The 21,774-nt window shown below is 33.7% G+C and overlaps 2 pseudogenes; one reads left to right on the top strand and one right to left on the bottom strand.

Moving 5' to 3' along the window:
* Window positions 1–713: 713 nt before the first annotated feature.
* Window positions 714–8,623, bottom strand: LOC112012230 (CSC1-like protein RXW8; annotated as a pseudogene).
* Window positions 8,624–8,662: 39 nt separating this feature from the next.
* On the top strand, window positions 8,663–10,940 carry LOC112012231 (uncharacterized; annotated as a pseudogene).
* The last annotated feature ends 10,834 nt before the right edge of the window (window positions 10,941–21,774 follow it).

The raw sequence follows: 21,774 nt of genomic DNA, 5'->3' as shown, positions 1-21,774 counted from the left end.
GTTTGGAGATTACAACAATGACTTGTAAGCACTCTCACACAAACCCAAACCCCAAATACACCCTTGGTTCTTTCACAAACAAATAGAGAACACCCTTTTGTATTTAGGCAAAATTGCAAGACCCAACTTCCTAGCTCTGGTGCACACACACAGAAGAAGTTATTTGCTATCTCCCTAGCTCACCCTTGCATGCTTTCATTTGCTCCACACATATTGTATTTATAGCCAAGGTTTAGCCGAAATCTCCACCTCTAGAGCACACTAGAGACTTCTATTGTTAAGGAAGTCAACAATGGTGGCTAAGCAATTCATGAAACATCCAATGCATGAATGTTGTCTTTCTTCAAGCAAGCTTTCATACAATGAATTGTATATCTTTGACTTTGCTAATCAAGTCATACTTTTCGGCTAGCTTGTATCTCCTTGCCTTTTCTAGACAATTCATGAATGCAAGAAAGTCATATATTTCGGCTAGATCTCAAGTGTTCTAGACCAATGTGAATGCAAGACTTCTATCAACCAAGAAGTCAATAATTTCGGCTATGGAATCTTCTTGCAACTTCTTGATAGTTTGATGCTTAATTGTTAAGCCACCAATCTTGACAATTCAAGCCACATTATTTGACAATTCAAGCCATTCTAACAATTTACAAAAAGAACATAGCTTAGTGTAACTGATATGTTTTTGAAAATTTAAGTGATGGTTTAGTCGATTCAAGGTGACTAATCTATGAGAAATAGAGAAAAGAGACAGAATTTGGGTTGTAATACTAGTTGTTCTTATTATTCACTGCCCACTGATTAAATTCAGTGCTGCTCAACGAATTCAACAGACATAAGGATAAAACAAGCCTAAAAGAACTGAAAAGGACTCCTAAACAAACTCATATAGACATTTAAAAATAATCTCTAAATAATTCTGCTAGCCTTCCTAACAAGTAAGAAGTACTTTTATTTGATAAAGTCTGGAATAACAAATGCAGATAAAGCCTCTCATGCTGATAATGACTTCATCCTGAATCGCTTCCCCCTTCAGCTACAAACCTCTTATCATCATCTGTCAGCATCACAACTATATAACTTCGAAATGAAATCATAACAAAGTTGCTTAGAATGCATTATTTTTTATGATAAGCCGATATCAAAAGTTGATGAATCTGTTCCACTTTTCCACTCTGCTCATCTTTCATATCCATCTCATTAAGAATCTGTAAAAACCCAACCATCAGGCTAAGAATGAGTGTGTGTGTGTGTGTATGGAGAAAGAGAGGGAGTCCATTTTAAATTGCTACCTGTGCATCATTGTTCTTAAATATTGGGAGAAATCGCCGCCTACAATACTCGTTGACTATAAGAGTGCAGATAATCAACGGAATGGTGAAACCTGAAGCCACTGGTGATCGTTTAATTCCGAAAGCCCCAAGAGTGGTTATTTGTGTTATTATCAATGAAAAGATTGTTGTGTTGTGAACAAGCGGCCAAAACTGTCCTCCAGTATCATGTTTTGAAGTATATACGTTGACTATCTGAAATATACATTTGAATATTGTAAAATGCATTCCTTAATAGAGCAAGAGAACAAATCACAAAATACCAAATGGTGAGAATAGATCAATTTCTTTAGTGAAAAAAAAAAAAATAATAATAATAATAATAATAATAATAATAATAACATCCAAATGGTGAGAATAGATCAATTTCTTTAGTGAAAAAAAAAAAAATAATAATAATAATAATAATAATAATAATAATAACAAGAACAAAGTCTTAGTCCCAAAATTTAAAGGTTGGCTATGAAAACTAATTAGGGTCAACCACATGTATTCTTCTCCGTTATTCAATCCTATCATGTCACCTCATCAATTAACATATCCTTTTAACAACTAACATATGGAGTCACTTTCTGGTAGAAGCATAAAAATAAAAGCAAATGCAATACTTAGACACACGCTACTTATAGGTTATATATATTCTACAAGAACACCAAATCCATTGCCTATCAATTATCATATGCTATTTATCAGAAAATAAAGAAGCCATAATCTTACAAGGATCAAGGATCAATTATCAAGAATCAGCACTAAGAGATTACAGTCCTGTAGTTCACATATGGACGAAAGGATTGGCATGTATCATATCCCTAAACATTTATTTTATAAACTCCAACCAAAATGTGCTCCAACTTAGCACCAATTTTACATTAAACTTTTTCAATTTCTATGTTTGGTACATTTTAGAGCTCATGCCACCATTGGCGATTGTCCAGACTTAAATTTCTACAATTGGTCTCTCTCTCATGTATTTTACTGACCTATATGAATAAACTAAAGAGTTCAGAACTTGGTGGAATGGCAAGTGCACTCTGCCTAAATGTCACTCGTTTTAAGTCTAGAAACCGACCTCTCTGAAATTCGGGTTGCATAACCATCTTAGAACCTGTAGAAGGAGGAGCTTTGTACAATGGTACAACCTTTTTCAAGAAGACACTAAACTAAGAGCAAACAGATGCAGACTGCTAATAACTAGATACAACTACTCTACCAACCTATGGTACCAAAGTTGTGTTTCCCGAATATGTTGCCTTGTACAATAAAATATACGCCAAAAAAGAGACATACGAACATCTAGGTGGTACCAGAAAAACTCTGTTATTCAATTTGATAATCTCAACAATTCAATCGTATTATTAATCCCTTCATTGCCACAAAAGCTAATAGCAGCGGCATCATCAATCATGAAGATAAGCAAAAACTTAATGTATTAAAAAAGGGAACTGATTTTTTTTTTTTTAAAATATATAAGGAGCTTCTACAACTTTATAGTGCAGCCATGGAAAAGGAGCTTAGTTGCAGTTTGTATGTGCATTAAATTTTGGAAGTCTAGAATATTTATTTGCGGGGCTGCATGCAATGCCCAATGAAATCGAATTCTGCATGGTAAAAACTAAAAGGTGTGTCTAGTAGTCCAAAGTGTGCTTTCTCGGTCCTTAAGTTAATAGGATTATTACGTAATTTTTATTTTGCTAGCATTGAGTCTGATTTTGATTTCACATCAGCTTTCTTACTAAGTTTATCAAACTCTTTAATTAAGGTCATTGTGGTCGAGGTGTCGAATAACTCAGACACATAAAAACCTTAGAATTTAAAAATGAATTTTTTCCTAGAATGTGCACTCTCTCTCTCTCTCTCTCTCTCTCTCTCTCTCTCTCTCTCTCTCTTATTTTAGTCTTAATTTATCATTGTGCTATTCTTCTCTGCAAATAGTACTCGGATTGCTGTTTAACAAAATTTATGCATTAAAATGTTAAAATCCGTAATAAATCAATTTCCCATCACCTAAGAATCATTCCACCACCCTTGCATTGTGATGGCAGCCCCCAAGCAGGAAATTCCCTAAGCTAGGTGCTTCTTTTCAAGCCTTAATTTTGGCCCTTCTAATTATTTCAAAATGTACTACTAAGATTGAGGGTGCCAAGAAAGGAGTTTCTAGCAATAAACCTATTACCAAGTTCAAGAGAACTGAGATCAAGTATTGGAAGAGTGAAACATAATATCAAAATCTAATTGGTGGTTGGATAAAAAAAAAAAAGGAAATACCACCAGCTTACAACTCAACTGAATGCATTGTTCAAACATATTTTGTATCTATGATGGAAAATTGAAGAACACACTGTAATGAATGCCTTATTTAAACACATTTGATAACTACAATGGAAATGGAAGAACAAGCTCACCATTGACAAAATACAATCAAATCACTAATTAAAGAACTTGGCAAAGAAATAGACATGCCAAAGCCACATTAACAAACAAGGTAAAGAGGGACAAATCACTAATGAGAGCACTTACCTGATTTCGATACACAAAGTAAGCAAGCATAAAGTAAGCCCACACAAAGGCCAATATTGAGGGTGCCAAGATAGAACATATGAATCCAAGGAATCCGAACAAGAGGAGTCGTGGGACTTCTTTATGGTACTGGAAAGACAAGGTTTCATTAGAGGAATCATCCCTGATTCTTTGTATGAATCTTTTACCCAGGTTGCGAAAAAGTGCAGAGATTTGTATCGCTTCACATGCCAAACTTATCCAACCATACATTAAAACAAAGGTTGTGAAGAAACCAACCTGCAACAATTTGTAAACCACAATCATGATGAAAATATGATGTCAAAATTTCTATATTTGCCTGAAGAAATAAAGGAAAACTGGAAAAATATTTCTTTTCATGAGAATTTGGAAACTAGATAATGAATTTAAAATGTGAAACATTCATCATGAGGGATTATTTTCACAAATAGAACTCTTCATTTTAAAGCCTTGGTACAATCAATAATTGGAAATTAATATTGCTCAAAACCCACTCAAAATTATATAAAACAGTTTGCATAAAGTAGCATAGCTAGAAAAAGGTAAATAATAAACTTAAATAAGAATCAAAGAACAAAACCTGTCTCAGAACTGCTATGGCAAGTTCTGCAACTATGTCTTACACATTAGAAGAAGCACTCCATTGGTTGATATAATAACCAATAACAAACCTTACAAAAACACTGACAAAAAAGACATTCCAAATTGTGAAGTACAAGACTTTGCAGCATGCGTTCATTTGCCTCCCACTAAGAGAAATATACCCCTCTAGTCTTGAAAATAGCATCATAGTTGGTGGAACGGCATATAGAGCTAAATTCAAAATTAGACTTGGAAGGTAAGCTGTTACCAGTTGGCTCATATATTTCCTGCATCAAGGCACATAATAAATTTACTTGTAAATCAGCACTATGCCCATGCAATGCATAAGTTAATCAAAATCATTTATAAATTAAACAACGTTAAAAGAAGATACAATTATTTAGATTTCATAGCAAACATATTGTGTAAGCCTGAGTTTATTATTTGAAACTTTAATTTGATAATTAAGTTGTAATTGTAATAAAGCTACTCTAGACAGTGTTAAACTTGGGGTAATTAAGTTGTAATTGGAATTGAACTTTTTCATACATTGCTACGATCTAGATAGTATTAACCTAGAAAACTATTTAAAATTCAAAATTCAAGACCAAATTTAAGCTTGAGGCTAGTAAGTAAAGGGGATGGATGATTAATAACTTCATCTAATATCTATGCAGTTTAAACAAAAGCATTTATATCTTTTATAAGCAAATGTGAATAACATGAGGGAATTAAGTAAGACTAAATACCATGTATACTTATATTTATAAAAACATGCATGTTTATTTTATTAAGAATAAGCCACGGAGAACTTACCTAACATAATTACAAAAATAACACACACATAACACAACACAACTCTATCATCACAATACTTACATCTTTAGAAGTTCTCCCAAAAAAGGAAATGCCTTTTGTACTAGATATGTTTTTTCAAGCTCATCTAGCTGAGTCAAAACTTGAACAAATGCCATAGGATAAAGAAACACAAAAATGAAGGCAATAGTAGCCACAAGTGTTCCCATCTTACGGGTCCAAAATTGTCTGAATGGTCTATCAAGGTTTGACCAATCTACATCTTGTGGTTCTGGAGCCATTTTTGTCACCCATAACATAGGATTTGAAGATAGACGCACATGTCTAGCAGCAGCAGCAGCATAACGAGTCTTGAAAGAAACAAAAGCAGATGCACCATCCTGAGTCTTGAAAGAAACAAAAGCAGATGCGCCATTCATGAGAAAAAAGCCATATGGCCGAATCTTAAATATACACTAGTAGACAATATTTTCAAATTAATTAGTGGACTAAATTACATTGAATTAAAAAAACAACTGGAGTTGCCATAAAAACCTTCTGTGAATAGTCAGAGATAATATCTAGGTAAGACATGCTTTTATATATACTAGTTCATCCATTATTTCACATACATATCCACATTTGGTATTTTAAAATTTTCCATATTTTATGGCATAAGAGTAGATTTGAAAAAAGATATGTTATGTGTGTGAGAATCAAGTCTATGGCAATTAGTCTTGTGCAATGAAGCAAGTACCAAGCAATGTATGAAGAAAATGGCCTTGAAAGGCAAAGACAAGGCAAAAAGATATAAATTGCAGGAGATAACTTTCAATTTCATAGTATAACTTTGAATAAAATAAAATAATTAACCAATGCAAATGGTAGGAATGAGGAATTGCTGTTCACTACGATCACATTGCATCATCTGCTAATCATTTGGTAATCAGTACAACACAAAATTCAGGGTCCAAATTACAATGTTAATTAGGTCCACATGAAATAATGAATCATAATATTTCTGAAATTTCTAGAACATTAGCCACAATTAATTGTGCTCTCATACTGAAGGAAAGTCATACTGCTTCATATTTATTAAATAAAGAATAAGCCATAAGAAAATCAATTGACAGACATGCAAAAGATTTAGAAGTGTATAGCTGAATATAAACAACAAATTGTGAATTAAAGACAGATGCGCACCATTGATTTCTCAATTCTTTCCGGTTGGTACACCATTTGGTGTGACAAGTAATAATTTGTGAAATTCTTTTTCACAGAATCACTGTATGATTCTTCTGAAGACCAAGGAATAGCATGGACAAGAACTGTAAAATGACTTGGATTTGTTGGTGATCCAGTAAGATGTGCTCGCCTAATCTTTGCAATGTTCTTATACTCCTAGAATATGTAGAAAAAGTTTCTATAAGAAACTTTGAACAAAAGATAAGCTATACAATAATGGAATATGCATATAAATTTACATACTCTATAAAAACAAAATATAAAAATTACATACTTACAATGTAAAGGAGAATGCAAGCTGAGCAAGTGATAATGTATAATCCAAGACAATAAGTCCAGAGCCTGAAAAGGCACAATCCAAAAAAATAAATATAAAAAATAAGCATTTTAAATTATCTAATCATCAACAGTATATGTCAACGTACCATCTTGAACCTTCTTTAACATTCTCGATGGTAAATACTTTCAGAGAACGGTCATGACAATTTAGTTGATCAAAATAATTCACTTGAAACACTAGAATACCGCCAAAGACAGTAACAACGGCAAAAATTTTGATACTGCAAAGAAAATTTAAATGGCACCCGTAAGAACTTGAAAAACCAGCAGTAAATTTTTTTCTACAAATATGTAAATGAGATGGAAAGGAAACTATGAAACATATTTTGCTAAAGGATATATTAATACGTGTGCTTAAATTGCAAAGTGCATTTTCACTGCATCAAGAGAAAACTTCCACAAGTGTAATATGAAAGTGGGCCACAACAAAATGAAAATTTTAAATGAACGAAAAAAAAAAGGAATTTGGAACAACCTAAGGAAAAGCTCTAATCAATGCACTATACTCCAAAAGAACTAATCACAATTGAGGTTTCTTGTAATTATTATATCCAAAATCATAGTTTCTACCATCTCCTTAAATAACATGTTTTTCTCTTTTATTACTTCTACTTGTGCTGTTTTAGGATTCTATCATATTCAAAGTCTCTATCATCTCCTTAATTAACATGTCTTTCTCTTGTGCTATTTTAGGTTTTCCTTGTTCACCTAAATCAAATTAGCCTTCCTAACCGGTGCATTAATTACTCTTTTTTGCATATAATCTTTTTTACTACTTCTACTTGTGCTATTTTAGGATATCACTATCATTTTCACAATCACCTTAATTAAGATGTCTTTCTCTTGTGCTATTTTAGGTTTTCCTTTTTTTCCGTTTAGTTCACCTAAATCAAATTAGTCTTCCTAATCAGTGCATTAATTACTCTCTTTTGCATATAATCAATCCATCTTGAGTGGCTCTACCTTGAATCAATAGAGAACCTTTTCTTTTGTATATGTATGAATAGATATTATTCCATTCCAATTCCTTCTTGATACCTCCCAAGGAAAATCCTGAATTGGATCCCATATTGACAGGTTAGTGTGAGCTTATCCATGCGGTTATGCACTCTTCGAATAGGAATTCATTTTCTTAAAGATCTGCTTTAGTGGGTCTCCAAGATCCTTTCAATGACCTATGTTCTTATTAAGAGTCACCCCTATTTTTAAAACTTCACAAATTTATAACATATTTACCAAAAGCAATAAAGGATGACCATATGTGAAAGCATAGGGAACTGATCGACTAGAAACATCATCCAACCATAAAAGATTTAAAAATAAATAAATAAAAAATAATATTAAAAAAAAAAAAAAAAAAAAGATGAATCAACTCTTATAATTCCAATAGAGATATTCAGAGTAAATTATCAGCCAAAAAAAAAAAATACAATAACCATGCCAAGCCATTGACCAAAATAAAAGCAATTATAATCTTTATTACATTAAATATAGACACAGCTATCATCCTTCAATAACAGTTAGTAATTACCTGAAAACAATTATCCTGTGAAAAACCAAAGCATCCATGCCACCCATGCGCAACAGTTCTTTTTCATTTGCTGCAAATGCATCAACTATCCAACTACGTGAGGGAACAAACCCTCAAATGTCCAGCACCTTGAAGCAAGTCTCCCTCTAAAGTAGACTCTTACATTGCTTGGTTGTTCTCTTAATATAGAATAGAGTAAAAAAATGACCCCACACAGAACCAAATTGATTATTTCAGAGGCTGTAAGAGCATAACTGTCCATTGCTATGTCTGCAAGTTTAGAGAACTGACAGATTCAAGTATGGGACCAAATATTTCATCCACTTTCTCACTCTCAGATCAGGGTTGTCAACTGGCTCAGATCTGTGTTGTTAACTGGGGTTTGTAACGTGCATGGATTGCTTATATATGGATGGAAAAACCAGATAAGTGTATAAGCAAAAGAGCTCGTACGTGTGGGCCTGGGAGTTGGATTAGTTGTTATCTTATCCCAAAATTTTTGTTTCAGTATTTTTTTTTATAACTGTAGTTTGTTGGTTGAATTGTTCACTTATCAAGTTATCATAGCCCACGTTGGGCTGAATACAATACAAATCCTCCGTAGCTTAGAGAATACATCAGAACTAGATATAGGACTCTATAAAAAATTAAAAAATAGATACCTAAAATTAAACGAGAGAGATAAGAGTAAATACTATTTGAGTTGCAGTGGTGTTTTTTTTTTTTTTTTTTTTTTTTTTCCTGTAAGATTTCTGTGAGTACTTATCATCTTTTTTCGATAAGAGATCAAGTGGGTTATTATATTCACACTTCCACAAATTTATAGAGAAAAACAACTTCTCATTTGTTCTTATCAACTATTTCTTTATCACTAATTTTTAGATAAAAATAACAACAATTTTTATATGCAAGACTACACAGTTAATCGACAATTTTTAGTAGGAAACTTCACTTAGCAGTGGAGAAATTCAACTAGTTCACTAATCAGATTCCATGGTAATCTGCTAGACTACACAGTTAGAGCCATATGCAAGTCAAGTAAGTACTAATTGTAAACTTTTGCCAGTTGAGCTTACGTGGTTGAATATCCTCTCTAGGCATGCATTCTGATGAAAATTATTCATGCTATGTTGTTCTATATTTTGGTTTGTTGTTTACCCATATGTGGGGACATACATTAAAAGGCAAAGCAAAAACTAAGATTTTGGATCTTTTTGACTGAAATCTGATTAACAAAATGCAAATCCATAATAGAACTGATTGTTTGTGCTTTGAATTCTGCGGCCAAAGCTGAATTTCTGTCTGGATTCCCTGGAATAGAATCAGTTCCTGGACCTAAGTTGCCCGAAATTGAATTTCTCAATCGCTTCAACGGTTTGATACTCACTAATGATTATCATTATGCTAACACTCAGTTCATGCTTAGTATGTCAAATGGCTTCACACTGGCATTCTTTTACAGAAGAAAACCAGAAGAGGTGTGCAGAACTTGATGACAAATACAAACCATCTCCTCTGCTCAAGGAATACCTTGAGAAATCCAAGTTGAAGAAAGAAAAGTAAGTTTCTGGTCAATTATCAATTTTAGCATTAAAGTGAGTGCCAAACAACTTCTGACTTACACACCCAGGATTGTACAGCAAGGTAACTTGTTTTAGAATATCATATATGTAATGCAGGTAGTAAAAAATTTATTGAAGTTAATTACCTAAGAAAAAATAATATTTAGTTAAAGGAGCTAGAATTAGGTTTGATTTCAGTCTCTGAGCTATGTATTAAGGGACTTACTCCAGGCTCCAGTTACCTTTGGGAAAGTATGACTTTCCAACTGATTAATAGGGATCTATGTGTGTCTCTTGCACATAAAAGATGCTAATTTTCTTGCCATTGAGTTTTAGCTCAAATGGCATTTTCTGCCAGAATAGATGGACAGCGAGATCATGAGTTCAAGGGCTATATAAGTAACATACTGATTGAAAAAATGCTAGAGTACTTATTTCTGAAATTGGAGTTATCTTATTGGTGTCCAAATGCATAGTACTCTGTCATGCCCTAATTCATCATTGGAATGATATTGTTCTCTTTGGGAATGACACAGCCTCAGCCCTCAAGGTTTTAAAAGGCCTCATACTAATAAGAGTCCAAGGCATTTCATTTTGAGGACAATAATCACATGGACCCTAATAGGCATGAGGCCTTTTAAAACCTTGAGGGATGGCTATGTGTCAATTTCAAAGAGGACAATATTATGCCAATAATAAGTTGGGGCGTGACATACTCACTGAATTGAATGTCTCCTTTATTATTAGGTTTGAGAACTTTGATTGTAATGGATTCATATTTAGAAAATTTTCAGGAATCGCCAAGAAATTCAGGACAAGTACTGCTTACGTGGGGCAGAATGGGGTGTCGGAGATTGTTCAGCAGAGGAAATGTCAGCTGAGGATAAAGAAAGTTCATTTCGGCTTCAAAGCAGAAGGCTGGAGTGAAATAAAAGGAGCTTTAGATAATGGTTTCTTGGCTTAGCATCATGGCTAAATCTACCATATAAGATCACATTTTGGAACAGTTTCTTTCATCAGGGTAGCATTTGTAGCCTCTCTTCGTCCGATTATTGTTTTGAATGTGATATGAATTAGCCAGGCATATGTTGTAACAGGGTGTTCAGTAGGTAATCCAGTAATCAATTGGTATATTCAATTGTTTTTAGTATGACAGTAACTATATATAACTAGGGTTGCAAATGAACCAATCTATTTATGAATAGCTTGAACTCTACCCAAGAAAATGCTTGTTTATATAGTAAACAAGTCAAACTCAAGTCCAAGTTTAAGCTTGACTACTAAATGAGCCAAGCTACGATAATGTATTTGTAAACAAGCTCCTGAATTTGAGGAGCAATTAACTACGTATAATATCATATTTTTATATGTATTGTTATCTAAAAATATTATATAGGCTTGATATGCTCACATGACTAATAATTGTGCAAAGAATGTTCGGTCAGTAAAGAATATTTACAAAAAATACATAGTTTGGTACTGTAACTGATATGCTTTGGAAAATTTAAATGATGGTTTGCTTGATTCGAGGTGACTAATCTCTAACGAATAGAGAAAAGAGAACAGAATTTGGGTTGCAATAATTGTTGTTCTTATTATTCACTGCCCACTGATTAAATACAGTGCTGTTCAACGATTTCAACAGACATAAGGATAAAACAAGCCTAAACGAAACCAAACTCATAGGGACCAGGGGCAGAGCCAGAAATTTTTGTTTGAGAGGGCCAAGTTGCAGCACTAATATATATATCAAGACAACCCCCACATACATATATATACACACATTTTTTTTAATTATATATACACACACACACATATATATATATATATGCACACTTTTTTATTTAATAAGTTATATATATATATATATATACACACTCAGCAAAAAAAAATAGAGCTTAGTATTTTCAATCAAAATTATGTTTGATGGTGATCTTTCATAAAATAAAATTCATTCTTCCATTTTCATAGTGAAATTCTTAGAAAATTTCATTTTAAATATAATTTATCAAATTTTATACTAAAGTAAGTAAAAAATCTTTTAATTGAACTAATGAAATTTTCAAAAATATGAGTGATCCAAAACTTGAAGGAATAAATTAGTCTCTAAACATATTTAAAACTATCTTGCTCTAACTTATTATGTGGCAATTAAAGACATATTTCATGTATAATTTTAATGATAAGATTTTTTTAATGAGTCAATGACTTGTTAATCGCCACATAACGGGTTAAAAAAGATAGATTCAAACATGTTTGATGCCAAACTTTATCAAATATTTAATAGATATAAGAGCACATTTTACAATAAAAAATAAAATTGTGAAAATTAAAGTTATATCTTTATTACTATTAGACCAATTATTTCTTTTAAGAGCATTATTAGATTAATTCAAATATTTGGGAGGTGCAACTCTTATTTTTATAGACTAAATTTTGAAAACATTAAAATAATTATATATTTTTTCAAAATTTCCCGCCCCTAATAGGGACCTTCCTAAAAATTAAGAAGTACTTTTATTTGGTAAAGTCTTGAAAGAAATTTGCAGATAAGAGCATAAATGTCCATCTTCTCTTTTGCTTGCTATATTTGCATGCACGTTTAGAGAAATAACAGATTCAATGATTGGTTCAAATATTTCATCAACTTTCTCACTCTCAGATCAGTTCAGATCTGCGTTGTTAACTGAGGTTCTGTTACGTGCATGCATGGATTTCTTTTATATATATGTGAGTGTGTGTTAATGTGTAATAGGTTGTGGGCTTTAGACCCACCTTGTTTACTTGTATCACACACTTACTTATACCATACACATCTGCCTCCTATATAAAGGCAATCTTCTATATTCTATTACTTAAGAAATACAATACATTCATTCAGTATTTCTAACATGGTATCAAAGCCACTGCTCTAATATTCTTGTATCTTACAGTCTTGTCTTTGCTGGTATTTTTCGCTGCCTCAACTTCTGTGGTCAGTAAGCCTTTTCAATGCCCTCTCCTGACTGCTCTGCTGCCGTCAGATGTCCTCAAGGTTGAATCTCTGCTACCAGAAGCTCCTTCTCCACCATCAAGACCACTTCCATCGTCGGATCCGTCACTACTAACCTCCGATTACAACACAGGACATATCATCATGTAGACCATCAACCGATCCACTCAACGCCGCTAGAAATTTCTACATCAGAGCTGTCACGCGCTCTCACGTGCCACTCAAAGGTTCAGTGAGTTGATCCACGCGCCTCACGCACCGCTGGGTTACCTGCTGACATCATCTCGCTATCTGCTAACATCACTTGCTGACGTCATCTGCCACGTTAACCCTAGTTGCATCGCCTCCTGCCGTCATCTGCTATCGTCAGCCCTAACTGACACGCCTACTGACGTCATCTGCAACATCATCTGCTGACATCATCTGCTGCTTCTGCTGACGTCATCTTCAGTTGACTTTTACCAACAGTTGACTATTGACTTTTTACTGTTTGACCATTAACTCTCTACTGTTTCACCATTGACTTTTTGTAATCTAGGTGCTTCTTACCCAGTTTTTCGCATAGATTTCATTTTTTCAGTTCATTTTTACATATTTTGCTTCTAAATGAAGAATGAGGACATGTCTTATTTTTATTACAACAATCGTCCTCGATAATCCAAAAGACCTTTTCGCAATTTTTGCAAACGTCTTGGCCATAATATTGAGATTTGCTATTGATGCAACAAATCAGCTATTTCCATTTCTGCTGCTACTATTGCTAAAATTGAGAGTATCCAACCAATGGCTCCCATCTCCACAAAGTTCAAGTCTTCTGGATCCACTATCACTATATCCACAATTGACCTTCAAAACATTATCGTTAATACCATTTGTATGGTTGCTAATGCATCTTATTCATCTTCTCTCTTAGTTTCATCTAGTATGTCTCCTTCCTCTTGGCTTATGGATTATACTTGTTGCAACCACATGACACCTCACTCATCTTTATTTTCTCAACTTGAACCTACATCACACCCTCTTAATATTCGCATAGCTAATGGTTCCACAGTGTTTGGTCATAATATAGGTTCTATCTCAACCTCTAACCTCTCGATTCCTGGGGTCTTTAATGTTCCTAACATTTCTTACAATTTATTTTTATTTTTTGGGCAATCAGCTTAGTTGGGTTACCATATTACCTTTGATTATTCTAGGTGTATTGTGCAGGATCCAAGGATGGGAAAGGAGCTTGGGACCGATCTCAGAGTTGGGCATAAATTTCCTATGGACAACCTTTATCTTCTACCCTATGCTCATGTTTCTGTTGCCACTGTAGCTGTTATAGTTTCTTCTATTCCATCCCTTGCACTTTGGCATGCCCAACTTGGTCACGCATCCTCCCCTCAGGTACAACACTTAGCTTCTAGAGATTTGTTAGGTTTAATGTCCACAGAAAATTTTAATTGTGTTTCATTTCAGTTAGGAAAACAATCAGCTTTGCCTTTCAATACTAGTGAATCAATATCCACTAATATCTTTGACTTAATTCATTTTGATGTTTGGGGGCCTTTCTCTGTCTCTAGTATTGGGGATCTCGATATTTTGTTATCTTTGTTGATGATTATTCTCGCTATAGTTGGATTTTTCATATAAAACATCGTTTTGAATTATTGGAAATATATTCTAATTTTGCAAAAATGGTTGAAACTCAATTTTCCAAACATATCAAAATTTTTCGATCTGATAATGCTCTTGAATACACTCAATATGCTTTCCAAGCTATTTTGCATTCCTATGGCACTATTCATCAACTAACTTGTCTAGGTACCTCTCAGCAAAATGGTAGAGCCGAAAAAAAATTTCGTCATATTCTTAACACTATTTGTGCTCTTTTTCTTTCTGCCAAAGTTCTCGCTCCTTTTTGGAACAAAACTGCTCTTCATGTTGTTCATGCTATTAATCAAATTCCCAATCCTATCATCCAAAATCAAACTCCATATGAGTGCCTTTTTGGAACACTTTTAAACTATCACCACATTCGCTTCTTTGGTTCTGCCTGTTTCATTCTTCTTTAGCCACATGAGTATAACAAACTTGAGCCTCAGTCTAGACTTTGTTGTTTTCTTGGCTATGGCAAAACTCAAAAGGAGTATCAGTGTTATGATCCTGTCTCTCATTGTCTTTGTATCTCCCGCAATGTTGTCTTTTGGGAACATCGCTCCTTTGTTGAGCTCTCTTACTTTCGTGCCTCCTTATCTACCTTATATATCTTGGATCTTTTTCCCAATAAGCCATGTAGGGTTAGGATTTGTGGCCCAAGCCCAAAACAATAAATTTGTAGAACGTGGATGATAGAGCTAGGTTGATTATGGAATTAACAACGATTGTTACAACCTCCAAGTATAAACTAGCAGAAAGATACACATAAAAACGAAATGAATTGAAGTTCGAAAAGGTTTATGATAAATTGAGTAGTGATTACAGTTTTTAGAGCTATATTGAAGTCTCTCTTTCTTTTTCTCTCGTCTATTTTTTCTCCCCCTTTATCAGGAGCCCTTCTTCTTTATATAGCATCCTTCCCCATCATTCCCATCGTCCACTTGTTCTTCATCTGGGTACCTACTTAAGTGTCTATTATGTCATGTATCTTTTTTAGCTTTTGGTGAGTGGTGGTAACTGAGACTACACTGTTCAGGGGTCTTCTCCACATAAATGCGATCAGAAAAGTTGCTGCAGTGCAATTAATACGGTGGTAGCAGCTTTTCCTTTAGATATTTTTTCGTTCTTATCGTCTCTAGAAATACTCAGAGCTTATCTTTATCATTGGAGTTGCTAGGAAGATCATTCGAACCTTCCACACATTTGATTAATTAAGACTATTCGTATCCGAGGAGTAAGACCTCTTCGGACCACTGGTGACCTCTTCGGATTGTACTCCTTCTTCGTTTCTAGGTATCCTTCTTCCAGATGGACTCCATCTCAACCGGTTCCTTCTCTTCGGACACACAGTAATCCTCAAATAGGGCCCTAGACCCCCTACGTAAGGTTGGGCTTTTCCCCCCCACAAGCCATATATTCCTTCTATAGTTACTCTTGATCCTCCTATAGACTTCTATGTCCAACCACCAGATAATTTTTATGCCTCTCATAGATCACCTTCTAATGAACAGGTCAAAGATAAGCCACCCAACCCTGAGCTTGGGTCCCCTGCTCCTACTCCGCCTCAAGATCTTGCACAAGACATTCCACATCGTCACTCAACTAGCGTAAGATCCATTCCTGCACATTTACTTGACTATCATTGTTATACTGCCCTTACTACACTACATGAGCCTCACATCTATCGTGAGACCTCCATTGACCCTTTATTACAGATTGCAATGAAAGAGGAACTTGATACATTATCTAAAAACCATACTTGGGATTTGATGACTCTCCCTTCGGGAAATTTATGGCTGGTTATAAGTGGATTTACAAGATTAAAACTCGCTCTGATGGATCCATTAAGCGATATAAAGCTCGTCTTATTGCAAAAAGTTTTACACAAGAGTATGGGATTGATTATGAAGAGACCTTTGCTCCGATTGCTCAAATCCCATCTGTTTGTGCCCTCTTAGCTGTTGCCGCTGGTAGTAACTGGGACTTTTTCAAATGGATGTCAAAAATGCCTTCCTTAATGGGAATTTAAGTGAAGAAGTTTATATGCAACCTCCTTCTGGTCTCTTTATTGAACTGAACAAAGTTTGTCACCTTTAACGTACACTTTATGGCCTTAAACAAGCTCCACGAGCTTGGTTTGCCAAGTTCAGCTCTACCATCTCTCGCTTGGGTTACATTGCTAGTCATTATGATTCTGCCTTATTTCTTCATCGCACCGACAAATGCACCATATTGCTTCTCCTATATGTGGATGATATGATCATAACTAGTGATGACCTTAGTGGCATTCAAGAACTCAAGAATTTTCTCAGTCAGCAATTTGAGATGAAAGATCTTAGACATCTCAGCTACTTCTTGGGTCTTAAAATCACTCATTCCATTGATGGTCTTTATATAACTTAGGCTAAGTATGCTTTTGAACTTTTGTCTTGAGCTGGACTCAGTAATAGCAAGACTGTTGACACTCCAGTTGAACTTAATGGGCATATGACTCTCTCGAGAGGGAAACCATTGTCTAATCCCTCTCTTTACAGACGATTGGTTGGCAACCTAGTTTATCTCACTATCACTTATCCAGACATTTCCTATGATATTCACCAAGTGAGCTAGTATTTGTTTGCTCCACAATCAACTCACTATGCTGCTGTTTTGCGCATTCTTTGATATCTAAAGGGCACTCTTTTCCATGGCCTTTTCTACTCTGCTCAGTCCCCTCTTGTGGCTCACTCCAGTACTAAAGCAAAATATCGTGCCATTGCCGATACTACATCTGAGCTCCTTTGACTACAATGGCTTCTTAAGGACTTAGGTGTGTCCAAATCCTCTACTACTCCTCTTTATTGGGACAACCAAAGTGTCATTCATATTGCTCACAATGATGTCTTCCATGAACGGACTAAACACATCGAGATTGATTATCATTTTATCCATTATCGTCTTGCCCATGGTGCTCTCAAGCTGTTCTCGGTCTCCTCTAAAAATCAACTTATAGATATCTTCACCAAGTCACATTCTAAGGGACGCCTTCGTACTTTGGTTGAAAACTTCAAGTTGGTCTCACACCCACCTTGAGTTTGAGGGGGGCTGTTAACGTGTAATAGGTTGTAAGGCTTTATGCCCACCTTATTTACTTGTACCATACACTTACTTGTACCATACACATCTACCTCATATATAAAGGCATTCTTGTATATTCTATTACTTGAGAAATACAATACATTCATTCAGTATTTCTAACAATATGGATGGGAGAAACAGATAAGTGTAGAAGCAACAGAGATAGAGTTCGTACGTGAGGGACTCAAAATGGGATTAGTTGTTATCTTATCCCAAGATTTTTGTTTTAGTATTTGTTTGATAACTATAGTTTGTATTTGTTTGTTGGTTGAGTTGTTATCATAGCCTACGTTGGGCTAAATACAAACCCTCTAATGGCTATGACTAAAAGTGTTAGTGGTGCCGGCGAGTGATGGTGGTGGTGGTGGTGGTGATCTTGATTGTTGGGCTTCTCCTAAGTCCTAATAAATGCATAAAATTAGGATTTAATTAAGTAGGTGTTATAAACTGTTCAAAAATAAACACCTCTCAAAAAAAAAAAAAAAAAAGGATATATACTTTTATAGAATATTTGTGAAGGGTAGAGAATGGAACTGAAGATTTAATCTTAAGTTGGTAGTAGTTTAGTTCTCAAAAAAAAACTTGGTAGTAATTTACTTTCGGGGTCATCTATAGTTCTATACTATTCTTCTATTTACACTACTTAAATAGTTAAACTTGAACTTATCTCAAAAAAAGAAAAAAATAATAATTTGAACAATTATCACAGTTGTATCTTTTATTGCCTTTGTTAATGAATGTCCTAATAGCTTGGAATACAATTCCTCTGTACCACTTTTTGTTCCACCAATCTCATAACTTACCATGTTTGGGTCCGATTACTAGGTGTCTTTAGGACAAAACTTAGGTGCAGTATCTTAGGTGTTGTTCCTTATATTCTTTTTTTAAAATTCAGCCACGTGGCTGCTTAACTAAAAAATACACTTTCATCCTATGAGAAAAAATTTACATGACAGAATCTTAAAATAGGAACCTAAGGAATAGCACTTAAGTAATGTACTTAAGTCTTACTCCTTTAAGACATTAATTATAAAAAAAATATTTTAGAAAAGTTATTATACCACTTTTATGTGAAACATAAAAAAATTTCAAAAAAAATTAGTTTTTTTTTTCTTTCCCATAAAAAGATTTTAAAACTATTTTCTTAACTAATGCCCTAAGGGCACCTTTTAACAAAATTCATAATATTTTTACACATTTTTCAAAAAATAAAGTTAAATTGTACACATATATCCAAAAAATGACACATAATTATAATGAATTTATGGGAGTAAGTCAATAAATCATTAACAAGTGTATTTTTTCCTTTAAAAAAAGTGCATTATTTACTGCTCATAATTGAGCTATTATAAATATTTTACCTATGCTCTTAGTCTTAGGGCACTTGTTAGTAAAATTATCAGATCTTGAAAATTAGGCCATAAGTTTTTGGGAAACTACTTCAATATTTTTTTTTAAGCAAACTTCAACAATTTTATCGATTAATAATTTCTCCGGTTGCTGTTTACATTAATTTTACTGGTTGTCAAAGAAAATCCTTATCTCTGGTTTAATTTAATTTTATTCTGCGTTTAACTTAACTTCTTCTACCACTAATTTTGTTACCAAGACTAGTATCAAAGGGACTTGTAGTTAAATTGGTACCTATTCATGCACAAAATGCTTGAGATTTTAGGGAAAAATAGTTTGAGTTGGGATTAGCAACATTTGTGATTATCTCTATAATAATAAAAAATAAAAAATCTAGTAGATTCCACAGTCGGCTAGGGTTAGGAGTGCCCAACCTTGGTTACCTGAGAAACTAATAATTATAAATAATAATTAATAATGTCATTGGTGGTTTTTACTTGATAGATTGGGGCTGTGTTTGAGTTTCGGGTTTCGTCGACTATTATAAGTCTTCTCTGAAGCATCATATAGATTATAGAGAGGTGATTGGGGTTGGGTATGGTATGGACTATGGACTAGTTGGAGAAAGGACCCAGCAAGGTAAAAGATTTTAGCAGGCCCGGGTAACTCTAAAGAATGGGCTTACGACGGTCCACAATCCAATGACTCAGAATTTAAATAGGAGATGGGCCAAAATATGGTCGAAGGAAATGTATATCCAAGAAGTAAGTGAATTGCAGACACTTGCAGACGCTCGGAGTTACAAGCTTCAGGCTTGCCTTGCATGTTGGGCTTGTCTTTTGTTAAATTACTAATTTTTTCAAAAATTTAAAATTTGTAAAAAAATAATGAATTTATTCATTTAATCTAACGCTCCTTCATTATCATTTGAGCAAGTTTCTATTAAGTAGGGGCTCAACAAATGAAAATTATATAGAAGATAAGGTAACCATGTTAAGCTAATTATTAAGAGATTATGAATTTAAATTAAGAAAAAGTTAATGGATGCTGAAGGACATTAGTTTAGAGAGAATTCCTTAGTTTATAGAGAATATTTTTAGAAATTGTTTATGGGAAAAGAAAAAAACAATTGATTTTTTTACATTTTTTTAATATTTTCCATAAAATTAGTATTAAAACATTTGACCTATTAACAAATGTCTTAATCATCCATTAGTAAAACTCATTTAATTACTTAATCTAACCTTATAAATCTTTAAGTACAATAACATATATTCATATAATTTCCCTTTTTATCAATCTGTTAATCGACACTCAACATCTTACAGGAAACTTTGTAACCGTTTCACCATGGTAACTATTTCACAAATGGTAATGAAATCATGCAATCAACATATGTGGAAAAACTACATAACAAATATCATGAAAAAAAATTGTGGTTGTGGACATGATCTATTAACAAATGCCTTAATCATCCGTTAGCAGCACTCATTTAATTACTTAATCTAACCCTATAAATTTTAGAGTACAATAACATATATTCATATAATTTCTCTTTTCATCAACTTGACACTCAATTCCATTCGACTTCATACGAAACTCTGTAGCCATTTTACCATGGTAACCGTATCACAAATGGTTATGAAATCATGCGATGAACATATATGAAAAAACTATATAACAAATACCAGGAAAAAATTGTGGTTGTGGATATGATCCCACAATGCGAAGCTTTTCTTGAAACTCCTTATTAAAAAGGGAAAAAAAATATTTACAAACTTTACTTTGATTTTCTCCCCATTGTAGTAGCTAGTCTAATAGGTGCTAGAGTATACTTGCAAAGATTCATATAACAAAATCATGTACAAATATTTATGATTTTCTCCCATTCATAAATCAAGAAAAATTAAGCTTTAATTAATTTGTTCTCTTTATCTCCTTTATCTTTTTAGCAACCAAATAGAATTTAACGAAAAGAAAAACCAAGAGTTCAGGGGCATGCATGTATGTATGTATGTTTAATCTCTTAGCTACTATGAGAATCACTTTTGCTTTATCTTCTTTTGGCTACTAAGATATTTCACGTTTGGTTTATTTTACCTACTAAGAGTAGAATTGGCTTAAATTAGTTTATTTTCAGTCAAATCTACTCTACTCTCCCTCCATTCTCCCTTAATCCAAACGAGCCCTTAATTAGTTGCTATTTTGATGAACTCTTAGTTTATTGATAACATGTATACTATCATTGGCATAAATTATCTTATTTGATACCATATTAAATTATCGATTCTCCTAAAAACTTAAATGGTTAGGAAATTGTGAATTTAATTATTTAACCATATTCTAATAATGACTTGTATCTTATTGCTTATCATCTCGCTACATTTAGCTTCAACATTCAATTATTATTTTGACTATACTTCCCATAGATCAACTCTGTATCTCAATTATTGTCTCTTCTTTTTTGTTTATCTATTTATTTATTCTCATGCAAAGGTCTTCTCCTTTTCTCCTGGGAATTAGTTGAAAATGAAGGATTTCGTCCATATATAGATTCCCTAACTCAAGTAGATGCAAGTGCCATGCATGATGCTTTAACAAATCTTGTGAGTCGGGAGGAGAAATAATTCAGGTCTTGGACTAGTTTGGACTTTGGAGGGCACATGGCAGAAATTTTTATCTTGCTTGTTCACCTTTCTCATTAACTCGATCTGTGACTGTGACACAACGTGTACACATGTTTGATTTGGT

This window comes from Quercus suber, unplaced genomic scaffold, assembly GCF_002906115.3.
Source record: "Quercus suber isolate HL8 unplaced genomic scaffold, Cork oak 2.0 scaffold_109, whole genome shotgun sequence".
Classification (NCBI taxonomy): Eukaryota; Viridiplantae; Streptophyta; class Magnoliopsida; order Fagales; family Fagaceae; genus Quercus; species Quercus suber.
The sequence above is the reverse complement of the archived record's forward strand: the minus strand, read 5'-3'. Positions and strand labels throughout refer to the sequence as shown.